Source organism: Triticum aestivum, chromosome 1B, assembly GCF_018294505.1.
Source record: "Triticum aestivum cultivar Chinese Spring chromosome 1B, IWGSC CS RefSeq v2.1, whole genome shotgun sequence".
Classification (NCBI taxonomy): domain Eukaryota; kingdom Viridiplantae; phylum Streptophyta; class Magnoliopsida; order Poales; family Poaceae; genus Triticum; species Triticum aestivum.
In genome coordinates, this window is record NC_057795.1 from 40,532,523 (window position 1) to 40,546,861 (window position 14,339).

General features: G+C 43.9%; 1 long non-coding RNA gene across 1 annotated transcript; it reads left to right on the top strand.

The window, feature by feature from the left end:
* The first annotated feature begins 1,125 nt into the window (after positions 1-1,125).
* LOC123085914 (uncharacterized) lies at positions 1,126-4,078 on the top strand. Its single transcript, XR_006440144.1, has 4 exons — positions 1,126-1,809; positions 2,754-3,252; positions 3,474-3,673; positions 3,745-4,078. It is a non-coding gene; the product is annotated as an uncharacterized lncRNA (long non-coding RNA).
* Positions 4,079-14,339: the final 10,261 nt, after the last annotated feature.

Here is a 14,339-nt window from a genome sequence, read left to right on the forward strand (position 1 = left end):
CTATGTATGAATGGATGGAACTATATATGTATGTACGATGAAACTTATGTGCTGGATATGTCATATGCTTGTTGTTAAATAGCCCTGTGAAATATATATATATAAATATATATGATATATCCAGCACATAAGTTTCATCGTATCATATATATTTCCTGTGAAAATTGTTGGATTTAAAAATCAGAAAAAAATAGGCAATGCAGGATCTTTGCCGTCAGCCGCTGATGGCAAAGGCCCCTTTGCTGTCCGTCGCGGACGGCAGAGAAGCCACGCGGCGGCCACCTGTGCTACCTGGAAGCTGGCCCATTTGGCCAGTTTGCCTACAGTGACAGACGACAAAGGATCACCACATTTTCCTACAGTGGCGGACGAAAAAGCCTTGGTGGGCAGTGACGTCCAGCTGACGTCATCCGGCGGACGGCAAAGGCCTGATGCTTTTTGCAGTCAGCGGCGGACAGCAAAGACTGCCGTTAGCCACCTAACGGACTAACAGCGTACTTTATTGTTGTCTGCTTTCTTTGCCGTCCACTGCTTATGGCAAAGGACCAGTTGCCGTCAACCTCGGAAAGCAGACAGCAAAGTAGCTCTTTGCCGATCTAATCTTTGCCGGGCCCTTTTGCCATCTGCGGCAGACGGCCTTTTCCGTCCGCCAACCTTGCCTTTGCCGTCCACCGTGGCAGATGGCAAAGTAGCTGATTCCTGTAGTGTATTGTGCAACGGAGGGAGTGGAATGTATGCAAGTCTTGGTATTGGGAAGAAGAGTACATCCATATATTGATAAAGCGCAATTAAGAACAGTATAACCACACCTAAACCAAGCTCCCACATCGATTTGTGTTTTCGGTCGTCCTTTTTTTTTTTGATCTGGGACTTCGTGGCCGTCTGATTCGTGGGTGTGGCAATCTGTGTTAACTGACCCGGCTGTCCCGTGAGCTGCTGCTCCACGAGCCGAAACAGAGGCCTCTGGTATACTGGGCCGTCGGTCAGCCCATTCCAGCGCTTCGCTAAAGCTGGTCCACTCCTGGGCTTCGCTAAAAGGGGATAGGAGCGACCGCGTCCATCCAGTCCAGTCCTGATGCGACCTGCGAGGCGTGGCGCACAGAGGAGAGGAGCGGCCGGTGTTCGTCGGTCGATTGGATCCACTGGGGTGTGCGAAAGAGATGGGATGGGATGCGTCGGCCGTTCCCAGACCGATCGATCGCTGTCGCTCATGAAAAAAATTCGGTCGACGCGAGGGGGGAGGGGATCCGCCGCCGCACGCGATTCTGATCGACGCCATGGCCGCTCGTTCGAGCGAAAGTGCTCCGGTGAAGTTGTGCCGCCGCCGGCACCGCCACCACAACCACTACCGCTCGAGGTCGGTGGATTGGCGGTGGACGACGTCGCCCAGGCCAACAACATCATCCAGCGCCTCAACGACTTCCCCTCCATGGCGCACATCTCCGGGATGGGCCTCACGGTCGTGCCGATGATCGCGGCCTTCTCCAACCTCTGCGCAGTTAACCTCTCCGGCACCGATGATGAAATCATTTCTTCTATCGCTGCATTACTACATCCTCCGCTTGCTCATATATCATGCTATGTAGGATGTTTGCCTTTCTTCATTCCGTGTCTGTGACCTCTAGCCATTTGTCAGACGTTTTTTTTTCTTAGTTTCAATTTTGCCCGGCATCTTGCTCGCTCCCTTGTTATCCAGCTGACTTCTTGTTGACTGTTGCTTGTTACAGGAATTGCCTTGCTCGTTTGCTCAAAGGTTCTGTATCCCCAGAGTGTATGTATCACTCGGAACTGAGAGTCGGCTCCTGACAGGTACATTTGTTTTCTAATACCTACATCTTATATCTATGCACCATCGAGGATCTGAAATCAGTTGTCCAGTTTGTCCCTCAAAGAACGTAGTTAGTCCTTTTCCTATGGTGTAAGGACATGCGTTTCGTATACATGATTTCCCAGCAGCAATTTATACACAAGCTAACTCCAAAGAGATGACTGATCAGGCTAATCGCAAAGTCATCTTGACACCTGACACTTGAACCATCTTGCCAGAATATCTGAAATACGAATTTGTGAAAATGTTCTACCATACTCTATATCCATCTCAGATTAAATTCCAAACATGCAACCCACTTTTAAGACCGTCATGAAAGAGTTGAGATGGTGGTCCTTTTAGGACACCTTTTTTTGTTACTATAAGAAATTGTCTTCGTATTTATTTATGTATGTATATTATGAACAATTTTTCATCCTACAATGTTTTTTGGGTTATTACTTATTACTTACTAACTGGAGCACCTCATGTTTTTAAAAGGAAACTAACATGAAACAACTTATTTCAGTATGTTTATCTTCCCCTATGATGTATATTTAGTCAAGTTTAGCCTTTGCGATGGAATTGTATATAACAACATTAGTTGTCCTGTTCACTTTCAACAATGAACAACAAAGATTTCACCGCCAGAAAAAAAAAAGATATGGATTAGCATCCCTCTAGACAATTAAGAAAATGCAATCGTTTCAAGGATTTCAGTCATCCCTTGTGGCTTTAGGAACTATATAACAACAACGTCCGTATGTATTTTTATACAGTTTTTTCTTCTGTAGTTAAGATTTTCTTGTGCAATGTATCTAATATCAATCATGTACATTTTTTTGTATGTGCTTATACCTTGAAATAATAGAGCCATTTTACTGAACACCAAAGGCAATAACAAAGGCAATTTTTATCCCTTGTGGCTGAATTTTTTCTGAATCAGTTTAACTGTGTTGGTCATACAATTCGCTCGGAGCAAGAACAAATTCAACAAGGCAATAAAACAAAGCGTGGAGCGCCTAAAGGACATCCAATACTCTCAGGGAATTCGAGGAGGTACTGCTCTTTTACTGAACAACATGGTCACGCTTTTTTATTGAGAGAAGCATGCTCACCTTGAGGCATCCTGCGGCCATGTATGACGTTGTGATAGTCATATGCTGATTTTGTGAGATATCATGGTGTCCTTGACTTTGAACATTAGTTATAAATAAGATGAGAAGTTGTATCGATAGCATCGGTTTTATTCCCTTGCATCAAAATGAAGAATTTCCTCGCTAGATTTTCATAACATAAATATACCACCCGGATCGCTGCCGAAGGTTCTGCACTCGTTGGATATGTCACGGAACAAGATAACAAATGTCGAGGGGCTCCGGGAACTAATGAAGCTGCGCGTGCGCAACCTCAGCCACAACTGGATTTCATCCACATCAGCCTGGGTAAGTCGCAGCCTTTTGAGACTTGGGATTCTTGCATTGCGCTGTACATCTTCAGTAAATTCCTTAGATTTCTAAAGTAATTCCACAAATAAGAACTGTCTGATTCATATTTTTCTCGTGCAAAAATGCAGCATGCTTAATTCTATGGGTGACATTCATAAATCCGTATGTGTTTGCAACAACATAGAGGGATAATATATGATTGCTATTTTGTGGATCAGGTACATACTTGCAGATAACATGATGGAAAGAAGGCAAGAAGCAGGTACCTGTATAGGTGGGTTTTTGGAGTCTCAGAGGGGCACATATGAAGTATCCACGCTAAAAGCATGCCGAGTACCTCATGGCTTGTATCAGTGCCCAGCTTGACGGCGAACTATTCTCTGAAAAGCTTGCTAATGAATCTCTGTTCAATTATTGGGTACGTGAAAAAAGAACACTGATTTGATCTGAGATTTTGGTCTGATCGTGTATTAATTGTTGTGCCAACAGGGGCTACATTCCTTCTAAACTTCTGCGGCGTTATCAACGCGATCTTAAAGTGCAAGGTGTGTGCGCACATATAACACTTAGAAGATTATTGTGAATCTTAAGGAAGGAGCACATCTCAAGGCTAAGCATTTTGTGCTCTTATCTTGGGTAATATCCGCTCTTTAATATACAAGAAGTTCAACTCTGGAGTAGTTGTCAGGAAAGCAAAGATCTAAGTCAGGTAAGGTAGTATGTATGCATCTTCAGTTACTATTTTTGCAGCATGTCTGAAGGTAAAAGTAGCAGCCTGATGCCATGTACAACACTACAAAATGAAGGGTTTTCCAGCATGAGTGGCAGGAGATGCAAATCAAGAAATTTGCATACTGTAAAGTGTGCTCCTTCATGTAGCTACATATATTGTCTTGGTTAAGGAAATTCTAAAATGAATGTTTGCTGAAATTCTCATGTAGATTTAAATATTAGCTTTGAATCATGTTTCAAATACCAGCATATAGGCAGCCTTGAAAGAGATCATGAGAACCTGGAAGGTCATTGTTCAACGTTCTCAATATTACATATCATATAGTTGCGTGATGCCCTTAAATCTTGAGTTCCTTTTGCTAAAAGTTGGGGAATTTGTGAGGCCATTTTGGACGCTATGTGTTCATGGTGTATACTTTGTATAGTGATTGGTCTTACTACTGAAGCTGACATATTTACTCTTCTATGTGTTTTTTACTGTTCTTTTATGAACAATGTTTGGTCAGTGCTATGTTTTCTTAATCGAGAAAGTTCAATTCGTTAAAGTTCTTAAAAGGAAAAAACTTGTTTAGTATTTCATATTTCATATTTCATGCCACTACTTATTAGCAGGAAATTCTATTGCCATTGTTGTCCTTAAAAGACCGAAAAAGATTAGTATTATATTTTTCATATTTCATACATAGAAGAGTAAGTATGTCAGCTTCAGTAGTAAATATGTCAGCAAAATACACATATTTACTCTTGATACCGGCACATGCAAAATAGACATATCTATGTCAATAAAAACATAATACTTGATACTGGCACATGCAAATGTAAGCAAATTACTTTATATCCCTAACAACTATGAGTCAAAATAGACGGACGCAGCAACACGCGCCATCGATGATCTAGTTTAGTAGATGTTCTAACACTTTTAGCTAGCATAGAGGCTAGAGATGAGACTAGTGCACTTGTTGATACTCCTACTAGAATAGAGGCTAGACATGAGACTAGATGCGAGGAAGCAACGTCTACTTCTTTACACTCGAAGAAGAAAGAAGCACGCAAGATCGAGCCTCCGCAGATCAACAATGAATGCATCGAGAAGGCACTAATCCAACTTACAGGAGTAGTAAAATGTATTCTTGTGGTTCTTGTTTTCTTTGTTCTTGCTTGTCTAGTCAAAATTATCATTGGAGTTCGTGCAAAACGGAGATCCGTTTGGGGTCGTGCGTTGGAGTTGGCCTTACAAGTGGGACCGCAGTTGAGAAAACCTGTAGGATCTTGAAGTATATCTAGAGGGGGGTGATTAGACTACTTGACCAATTAAAAACTTAACCTTTTCCCAATTTTAGTCTTTGGCAGATTTTAGCTATCTTAGCACAAGTCAAGCAATCTTCACATAATTAAAGCAAGCATGCAAAGAGTATATGAGCAGCGAAAGTAAAGCATACAACTTGCAAGAATGTAAAGGGAAGGGTTTGGAGAATTCAAACGCAATTGGAGACACGGATGTTTTTGTCATGGTTCCGATAGGTGGTGTTATCGTACATCCACGTTGATGGAGACTTCAACCCACGAAGGGTAACGGCTGCGCGAGTCCACGGAGGGCTCCACCCACGAAGGGTCCACGAAGAAGCAACCTTGTCTATCCCACCATGGCCGTCGCCCATGAAGGACTTGCCTCACTAGCGGTAGATCTTCACAAAGTAGGCGATCTCCTTGCCCTTACAAACTCCTTGCTTCAACTCCACAATCTTGTCGGAAGCTCCCAAGTGACACCTAGCCAATCTAGGAGACACCACTCTCCAAGAAGTAACAAATGGTGCGTTGATGATGAACTCCTTGCTCTTGTGCTTCAAATGATAGTCTCCCTAACACTCAACTCTCTCACACAGGATTTGGATTTGGTGGAGAGAAGATTTGAGTGGAAAGCAACTTGGGGAAGGCTAGAGATCAAGATTCATATGGTAGGAATGGAATATCTTGGCGTCAACATATGAGTAGGTAGTTCTCTCTCAGAAATGGTAAGTTGGAAGTGTAGGTTTGTTCTAATGGCTCTCTCCACGAATGAAGAGGAGGTTGAGGGGTATATATAGCCTCCACACAAAATCTAACCGTTACACACAATTTACCAATCTCGGTGGGACCAAATCAACAAACTCGGTCGGACCGATTTACTAAACCTAGTGACCGTTAGGGTTTTTGGTGGGACTGACATGCAACTCGGTAGGACCGATATTGTTAGGGTTAGGGCCTAACGTAATCTCGGTGAGACCGATTACACAAACTCGGTGAGACCGATTTTGGTAATAAGCTAACCAGAGAGTTGGTCAGGTAAACTCGGTGAGACCGGTTCGCTCATTTCGGTGGGACCGAAATGTTACGAAAAGTAAACAGAGAGTTTACATTGCAATCTCGGTGGGACCGATCGCTCACTTCGGTTAGACCGAAACGTTACGAAGGGAAACAGAGAGATTACAATCCCATCTCGGTGAGACCAAGATCCCTATCGGTGAGACCAATTTCCCTAGGTTTTGTGGCAGTGGCTATGCCATCTGGACTCGGTGGCGCCGGATAGAAAGAATCGGGGGGGCCGAGTTTGACTTTTGGTTTGTGTCATATGTGGATATGAGAAAGTATTTGAGGGTTTTGGAGCATATCACTAAGCACCATGGAGCAAGAAACTCCTTAAGCAACACCTCATCCCTCCTTGATAGTATTGGCTTTTCCTATAGACTCAATGTGATCTTGGATCACTAAAATATAAAATGTAGAGTCTTGAGCTTTTGAGCATGAGCCAATCCTTTTATCCTTAGTATTTTGAGGGATCCACTTTCCTCATCCATGCCATTCCATTCATTGAGCTTTCCTGAAATATTTGTCTTGGAATAGTATTAGCCCAATGAGCTATATGTTGTTAGGAATTACCAAAACCACCTAGGGATAGTTGCACTTTCAATCTCCCCCTTTTTGGTAATTGATGACAACATATAGATCAAAGCTTCGACAAATGATAATAAGATTGAAAAACATCGTCGCTTTGAGAAGTATGTGATAAGCAAGAGCTCCCCTTAAATTTGTGCATAGATTTAAGATTTGCTTTGGACTGCAAATGCACAAGGAGTTAGGATCATGGGTTACTCTTCCATGTCACATACATCTTGGTGGAGCGCTCAAAATAATAAATATTTAGCATATTAAGGATAAATGAGATAATGTCATCCAACATGCATAAATGTAGCATATGATCAAACACATGATCATCATTGTCTCACACAGGCAGTAAAGTAGTATCTCAAGCAAGCAAAAGCAAATAAAGTTCAACCACCAAAGCAAGAGAGAACAAAAGCAAACTCTCTCTCTCTCTCGAAGCCTATGATCTATACATTTTTCTCCCCCTTTGGCAACAAGTTACCAAAAAGTTCATAGAGAATGCATAGTGCTAGATCGACTCTCAGGCTTGATCTTGATGTGGTGGTGTAGAGATGACGCCAAGGACGAAAGCTTCAGTCGATGTGGATGGAGCTGGAGGTGTAGCTGCTGGAGCTGGTTGCACTGGAGTTGTAGCTGGTGCAGATGAAGTGGCTCTGGTGTCTATCACTGGCACTACAGCTGATCTCTGAGCTTTAGGCACTCTGGCAAATGCATCTGTGGTTGTCTTGACCTTCCTCTCCTGCATATCATCCTGAAGCTGCTCAACAACAGACTGGATCTCAGTTACTTTCATGTCCAAGTCATAGAACTTCTGCTCCATGATCCTCTCCAGGCTCTCCTGGTTTTGAGTCAAGGTGGCCAGCCCTTTCTCAATCCTCAAAGTGGATGCAATCAAGTTGCCTAGTTGATCTTGTTTGCTCTTCAAAAAGTACTGAGATGCCTCTTCCATGGTTGGCATCTTAGTAGCCTTCTCTGTCCTTGCCTTCTCCTTCTTCTCTTGTGCTTTCACTGTAGATGGTTCATCTTCATTCATCACCACTTCATTGTCCTCAAGGTCTGGATAGATAGCAAAATGTTCCTTATCCAACTGGTATGTGTCTGTGCCCATCTTGAGGTTAATCAGCTCCTGGATTTGTGGGGCATACCCACAGCTTCTCTTCTGGTCTGCTGATGTCCTCTTGATAGTCTCAACTATGAGGCTCATAACCTTGAACTTCTAAGGCACATAAAATATGTGTAGCAAGTTTATTGCATGTCCTCTGATCATGTTGTGGTCACCTGACTTGGGCAAGAGAGTGTGCCTTAGGATCTAGTTGATGGTTGGCAGTCCTGATAGAAGGAAGTGTACAGATCCAAACTTATGAGTTTCAAGAGCTTTATCTGGGATCTCCTTGTACATGTGTGCCATAGAATTGTGATCCTTCTTCTTCTTGGCATAGACATCCAAGTCATCTTCACTCTCCTTTGGGGCATTAATCAGATTTGCCCATTCCTCAATAGTTGATTGGTACCTCGTACCTTCAGACATCCATACTATCCTCCCATCTGGATAGAAATGTGATGTGGAGTAGAATTGCATTATGAGCTCGTCATTCCACTTTGTGAACTTCTGTCCCACAAAGTCTGCAACTCCACAAGCACTGAAGCTGTCATACACTCCAGGATAGTGTTCCTCATTCTCCTTGATGTATTTCTAATCCACCCACCTCATGTCACAAACCATAGGTTTCTTGTCCAACAGCACAGTCTCATAGACATCCTGTTGTGCCTTACTGTGGAACCTGTAGTCAACAGCAGTCCTTCTCCTGATTGCATAAGGATCAGACAATCTCCGTTGTCTGAGCCCTGCATCCTTCCTCAGCTTCATGTTCTCAGCCACTGGATGAGCATCATTGTGGTCTGGAATCTTAGGTTTCAGCTTCCTCGGAACTTGTCCTTCATCTTCTTCTTCCTCAGCAACTTCAGGCACTGGGGCCTTGTTCTTCTTAGCAGCTGGTATGCTCCTGGTATTCCTCTTGGGTGCAGTCTTGGGCTTGGAGGCAGCTTTGGGTGCTTCTTTGGGTTTTGATGATGCAGCCCCTGACCTAATAGCATCACTCATAAGCTTTTGAGCCTTGGGTGCTAGTGCAGCAACCTCTTCTTCCTCCTCTTCCATCATGGAAGGCTGTCCAACAACTCTGGCCATGGTCTTCTTGACCCTTTCCTTCCTCTTCTTCCTTTCTGCAGCAGCCTCTTTGGGATCAGATGTTTCTGGGACTTGAGTAGAGGCTCTGGCTTTAGACATGGGAGTCCTCTTTGCAAGAACCTTGATCTTCATATCAGGCTTAGTGGTTGCAGCTGTGCCATACTCCTTTCTGAGAACTTTCTTCTTTGAAGTGGCTTCATCCTCAGCTGCCACATAGTCTTCATCCTCAGATTCTGAGGTTTTCTTCTCTCTAGCCCTGGTGGCAGCTTTGGGCAAGTTTCTTGAGGTGCTCCTGCTGCCATCATCTAAGGTGCTAGAGGGACTAGTGCCCTCACTCATGTGAATCTGCTCTTCTGACTGGTTCTGGCTGTCACTCTGGTCTGACATACTGCAAACACTGACTGCTGACCCTATGAATAGGTATAGATGAGATAGAATGGATGAGCATCACAAAATACAGAGGTTTTTGCAAAAGAGTGATACCAAAACTTAGTTTTAGTTTTCCACAGAAAGCATTTCGGATCAACTGATTTGTAAACTCGGTGATACCGAAGCAGCTTTTGGAACCTAAACTAGTGTACTCGGTCAGACCGAGTCACGGTTCGGTGGCACCGAGACTGCTAGGGTTTCACAAAGTCCTGAACTCGGTCACACCGATTTGCAATTCTCGGTCAGACCGAGAATTACTTGTGCAATGGACTTAGCCAAATCGGTGGAACCGAGTTCTACAACTCGGTGGGTCCGAGATGGTTTCGGCGGAAACCTAACCCTAAATTTCCAACTCTCTTCTAATCTAAGGATTGTTTTGAGTGGATAGAATTGTTTAAATCGTGGCAAGAATCATGATGAACACAATGTGCTAGGAATTGGACGGGGATAGCACTGTGATCGAGTCCATACCCTAGCTTGGCGATGAACTCGCTACGGCGGCAACGGTGGGGTTGAATTCCGTTGATGGCAGTGGATACCAGCAACAGGAGGCGGCTGGCGACGAGACGAAGTCGACGATCCGGAGACCTTGGAGGCAGAGCGAGCTATGCGCGGGCGAAGATGTTTGGAGAAAGTTTTCCAAATTTTTGCCCGTGAGTATATATAGCCCGACCCTATCGGTGTGACCGAGTGGAACAACTCGGTGGCACCGAGATGCATAACTGTTGACAGTTACAGCAACTCGGTGAGACCAAAAAGTTCAAATCGGTTGCGCCGAGATTGAAAGCCTAGATCGACTTAGTGATCTCGGTATGACCGAAATGGAAGAATCGGTCTGACCGAAATGCACAAAGAAGTTTTGGAAGTTTAAGTCTATGACGAATCGGGGACTCCGAGTGCTCCTCACACAGAGTGGTTCGAATCTGACTTGATCAAATTTTGTGATGTAGCATGAATAGAGTTTGAGACAAGAAAAGCATAGATAGCTAGAGAAGGTTCTTAGGCATTCTTGTTCATCCACTTGGCAAAAGAAAAAGAAACTAATCAATCAAAGCAACAAGTGCATGTCCTCGAATGAGTTAGATATGCAACCAACATGCTCACACAATAAAATGACAAATGAAATATGTGGCAAAGCATGCACCACCAATTCTAGCATCTATCAAACAATTGGCGATGACTAGGTCATCTACATATGAGTATATTGACTTAGGAGTCAAATGAGAGCATTTGATCATAGTTCATACTCATCATTTAAGCTCAAGTGGGGTTACCACTTTTACATAATGCATTGATGTGTTCACACCATTAGAGTTGCTTTGACTCAATTCTCAGAGTTAAGCTCCCCCTAGATGTGAGATTCCCCCTTAGAGGGATGAACTAACCTCGGGTTTTGTCGATGATGACTTCATGTAGGTGTTGAAGATGTGGATGCAAAATGTTGATGAAGATCATTTGGAGCAATCCTTTGGAGTGAGTTGCACTTTCAATACCTACACGGGTTAGTCCCACAAGGAACAAACAAGTATATCCATAGACATAGAGTGATGCACACACAAGATAATGTCCATGAAAGCATTAGATTACCTTGTCCCTTGTCTTACCAACAAGAGGGTTTATGACTCCTTGAACTAGTGCAGGATGTGGAAGTTGATTGCACTTGTCCTTGCCATAATGATATGAGTGAAGAATGTTGGCGGAGTCACCCTCAAGAACTCTCTAGTTCTTCTTCTTCGGGATCCACATCATCTTGATGGGAATCCTTGGAGTTGTAGTCGTACTTGATGAAGTAGAACTTGACGTAGTCTTGGGAACCCACTTGACCAAGGCCTTAGGAGCTTCTTCAAATGCATCAATCTCCTCTTGAAGCTTGTTGTGACGCCCAGATAATTTAGCTACTGTAATTCTCTGCTAATGGTGACATGTCACTTCGATTACTATTGCCAATCTCACGTTAATCCGAAACCGATCCAACTTCAAAATTGAATTAAAGGCAAACAACAAAAGTTTTCAAAAACTAAAACTAAAATGTTTGGGTTGTGTCAAATAAATCGTAAGTAGTAATGGTGGAGAAACCACATTTTTATAAAATATTTAAATGCTCTAAATTAACTAAAACAACAACTAGAACAATTAATTAAATACCTTTTCTAGTTATAAGGTTACAAACTATTTTTAATTAAATGCCTAACTAGTATTGTCAGTGTTATAACTGGTAATACTACATTAGGTGTTGTTTTTTATAATGAACAAAACTAAAATGAGTAGTAAATAAAATAGCAAAACTATTAACAGGAAAAATAAACAAAGGATAAAAAAAAGAAAACAAAGGGCCAAAAAAACCGACCCAATCGGGCCTCGACCCAGCTGGCCAGCCCAACTGGGCAAAGGCCCAGCTGCCCCCACTCCCCTTGTCCCCCTCGAACCCTAAAACCCAAACGAGCCCCACTTCCCCCACGACACCCACTCCCCCTCGTTCCTCTCACCCCCCCCCCCCCCCCGATCTGGATCGGGGGCGCTTAGCGGCGCACCCCGGATTGGAACGTAAGCCTGCTCTTGTATTAAGGGGGCTAGTTCTTCTTTCGGCCGCCCACGCAACATGCAGGTGTGCAATGGGCGATGGGCCCAGACCCCTGCGCCATAGGAGTTAGACCGGCGTGCTGACCTCTCTGTTAGGCCTAGGTGGGGCTGCGACGTGTTGATCTTCCGAGGCCGGGCATGACCCAGGAAAGTGTGTCCGGCCAAATGGGATCGAGCGTGGTGGGTTATGTGGTGCACCCCTGCAGGGAAGTTTATCTATTCGAATAGTCGTGTCCCTCGGTAAAAGGATGACCCGGAGTTGTACCTTGACCTTATGACAACTAGAACCGGATACTTAATAAAACACACCCAGACAAGTTCCACAGAAAACCCGGTGATTGCTTTTCCACAGGGCGACGAGGGGAGGATCGCCGGGTAGGATTATGCTACACGATGCTACTTGGAGGACTTCATTCTACTCTCTTCTACGTGCTGCAAGACAGAGGCTGCCAGAAGCGTAGTCTTTGATAGGACTAGATATCCCCCTCTTATTCTGGCATTCTGCAGTTCAGTCCACTGATATGGCCTCCTTACACATATACCCATGCATATGTAGTGTAGCTCCTTGCTTGCGAGTACTTTGGATGGGTACTCACGGTTGCTTTGCTCCCTCTTTTCCCCCGTTTTCCTCTTTTCTCGGATGTCGCAACCAGGCATTGGAGCCCAGGAGCCAGACGCCACCGTCGACGACGACTGCTACACTGGAGGTGCCTACTACTACGTGCAGGCTGCTGACGACAACCAGGAGTAGTGTAGGAGGATCCCAGGAAGGAGGCCTGCGTCTCTTTCGATCTGTATCCCAGTTTGTGCTAGCCTTCTTAAGGCAAACTTGTTTAACTTATGTCTGTACTCAGATATTGTTGCTTCCGCTGACTCGTCTATGATCGAGCACTTGTATTCGAGCCCTCGAGGCCCCTGGCTTGTAATATGTTGCTTGTATGACTTATTTATGTTTTAGAGTTGTGCTGTGATATCTTCCCGTGAGTCCCTGATCTTGATCATACACGTTTGCGTGCATGATTAGTGTACGATTGAATCGGGGGCGTCACAAGTTGGTATCAGAGCCGACTGCCTATAGGAATCCCCCTTCCATACTCCTTGGCCGAAGTCGAGTCTAGTCACTAAAAACTTTTACTAACATGGTTGTGTGCCTTACGGGCCCACGTGGCCATTGGGTGGTATTAGGATCTTTTACTTCTCGACCTTTACTCTGGGACTCTGAACTCTCTTCTACTCGGGTTAAACAATTTTTACTAACTCTGACTCTAGGTTCTCGATAGTACTTTCTCACGGAGAGCCTCTTCGGTCCGGATGATTACTTGGTGCACCGAAGGATTCTGAAGATACCTTCCGATATTCTCTTGAGACCTTGTGCCCATCGCGTTTGCAATTCCCCTTCCACCGTCAACCCTTATGGATAACTATTTGCAGTTGTTATTCTTACATTCATCCCTAGTTGGTCTTGCTATTACAAGATACCCCGAAATACTCGTCGTGGTTTCGATAATCCTTTGAGCTTAGTGCCTTGTTGTTCTTTGTCACCTAAATACCCCTACGGATAATTTTCCCACACTTATCGAGTATCCTCTCATGCCCAGTTGATTCATGCATTTCAGCAAGGTCTTTGAAATACTATTCGATCTTCCGAAAATCCTCAACAGCTTATTGCCCTTGAAATTCTCGCTTGCTGCATTATGGTTAATCCCATAAGTAATCTTATTGGCATCCTTTGTCGCTATCAGTTTGAGTCCATTGGTTCAATAAGTTGCAAATGGTCGCGATCCTCAATCAGACCCTAGAATTCATCCTTCTGGCTCAGACGTCATTTCAAACATGATGCTGGATCTCGACTAATCAAATTACTGTCGATTGTATCCCTAAGTCTACTCAACTCATCCATCCTTAATCAGAGCATTTGCTTCTAAGCCCTTGATTTGAAAATCACAATTCCTTTGCATTTGAGCTCTGAAGTAGTCAGTTGTTTCTAAAATCCAATGCCCTTGCATTGTTACTTCCTCTGCTTGTGTGCCGATGCTCGCATCAGCTCCGTTATGGACCGTCAGATCCTTTGTTGAATTTTCATCCGACAGTGTCCTTGGTATACAAAAAACCTTGAGAAGTTTTTCTTCCCTGATACATAATGCCATTGCTAAATCCTATTTTCTGATTTGGCCAACCATGCTCTGCTTTCGAGCTGGTGATATTTACTCTTGAAACGTGTGGTATATGTTTCAAA